General features: G+C 38.1%; 1 non-coding gene across 1 annotated transcript; it reads right to left on the reverse strand.

Moving 5' to 3' along the window:
- Nucleotides 1–857: 857 nt before the first annotated feature.
- On the reverse strand, nt 858–929 carry TRNAD-GUC (transfer RNA aspartic acid (anticodon GUC)). The gene has a single exon. It is a non-coding gene; the product is annotated as a tRNA-Asp (tRNA).
- Nucleotides 930–2,334: the final 1,405 nt, after the last annotated feature.

Consider the following 2,334-nt stretch of genomic DNA (forward strand, 5'->3'; position numbering starts at 1 on the left):
TTTCGAATGAGTTGGCATTACTTGTAAAGCTACAACTTCTATTTACTCTTCTAATAATATCCCGCCAAGTGAACTTTGTGGTAGACAAACACCGCGTGCGTGGGTTTTCTCGGGGTTCTCCCGTTTCCTCCCACTTTCTTCATTCCACCATTTCATTCATCTCCCATCATCACCGTCTCCTTTAGCCTAACCGGTATAAACGTGGGACGTAAAACTCAAAAAATTTCATTTCATTTCATTTCATTTTCTTCTAATAATAGTGGTCGATATAGGGAGAATTACACAGACCGCCGCGGTCTACTTGTTGGTCGACTAGTAGAGCGATGTCCACACTTTAGCCACCCTTGGCCTTTAGTTTGACAGTTTACTGTACTTCTATAATGTAAATCATAACTTGGGGTGCGCGGTGGCTCAGTGGTAGAGCGTTCACCTCCGGTCCCTGGTTCGATCCCAGCTCGCGCCGTGTGGACTTTGTGGTGGACAAACACCGTGTGCGTGGGTTTTCTCGGGGTTCTCCCGTTTCCTCCCACTTTCTTCATTCCACCATTTCATTCATCTCCCATCATCACCGTCTCCTTTAGCCTAACCGGTATAACCGTGGGTCCTTAAACTAAAAGATTTTTAAATCATTACTTACCTAATATTGTTATTATTAATAGTATTATTATCACAAGCAGAGATGTTCTTATTTAATTAGGGATTTGACACCCTACTGTTGTGGTAGTCTAACCCTGAACAAAAGAACAATAGCTTATAAACAATATAGGTTGATTCCATTAAAAAATACATTAAAAAATAACTAATTTTGTTTTAGATAGTCGAAAGGACTAATATACATGGAATGAAAAGATACACTACTCCCCGGCGGGGAATCGAACCCCGGTCTCCCGCGTGACAGGCGGGGATACTAACCACTATACTACCGAGGATTGAGTATTTTCGCCTCCTTTACTGCAATACAATTCGGGTACGGTTCCGTTGATGCCCCCTTCCCTTGATCCGAGGAACATAAAACAGTTTTAAACGTTTTTTTATTATTTACATGTAATATCTTACAACTACTCCTATTACATACCCCTACTTTAGTTGTATTTCGTAAATTTGTTAATTTCCTGCTTTCTTTATAATTCACTAAGTATGTATGTGTATTGTATTACTGCACAAAAGTAGCACGTTTCAAATATTCGGTGCTGCAAACTGTCATATCCAGATACTTTTTAAAGCCTCCGCTTCCCCCTCCCTTTGACTGAACCTTCAGGACTTATTACATGTAGCCAGTGGCGGCAATGGACGTTAAAAGTGGGGGGAGTTGAGTTGATTTTAGTTTAGCGTCCCTTTCAGCAGCGAGGCTATATGAGACGTGGACCTACTGATTAACTGGAATCCGAACCACATGAGCTCCCGCCGGGAATCGAACCCGGGTCTCCTATACCAAAGGCGCGTACGCTAACCGCTTAGCCACGGAGGAGCTCAAAAGTGGGGGGACAAGACATGATCTGAATATTTGTTTATTAATGTTAGTTTACCTGGTTGATGCTAATGCTTTGTGTGACGAAATGTTGTATAACTAATAGGGTACTATCTCTCAGTTAAAATACCGTATATCGTATTTCATATTTTGTTAAGTAATTGACAAGAGCAACGCAAGTAGCTGCTAGCCCAGCGTTTCCCAACCGGTGTGCCGCGAATGGGCCGCTGGTGTGCCGCGAGGAAATGAAAACAAAATTATTAATTATATAGCAACCAAATTACAAGACAGGAAAAATGTGTATTTGTATTTCACATTACTATGAACCTCTACAATGAAAAAAAAATACTGTAATTGTATATACATACATTACTATATCTACTACACAGATTGTATTTCGAAAACAGAATTTTAATATTTAAAAATTGTAATGTATATTAACCATGTTAATAAATTATAAGTTTTACACTGTGTTACTTGTCTGTACATTTTTAATGTTCAAAAAAAGTATTTATTATTATTGTTATGGCCATTATTGCTTCTTTATTGTTACAGATTATTTCGTAACTTGAAATTTTAAAATCTCATTCTACCCTTTCGACAAAGCAAACACTCATACAAATTACCTCCATCTGTTTTAAAAGTACAAGAAATTTGTTTGTTCGTTTGTTATTTAGTGATCTTCCTTAGTGAAAGGTTGAATACAGTCTTCAAAAAGAAAGTGTATTTTTAAAAGCCTGAGTCCTATATTTCATTGGAATTGTTTTCAATTTTTGAATTAGAATGAAAAATAAATATACTGATTTATGATTTGGGGGGGGACCAGTGATCGAGCTTTGTTCTCTGTGAGAAGGTGGTCAGTAATC

The sequence above is a fragment of the Thermobia domestica genome, chromosome 1, assembly GCF_964235325.1.
Source record: "Thermobia domestica chromosome 1, izTheDome1.hap1.1, whole genome shotgun sequence".
Taxonomy (NCBI): domain Eukaryota; kingdom Metazoa; phylum Arthropoda; class Insecta; order Zygentoma; family Lepismatidae; genus Thermobia; species Thermobia domestica.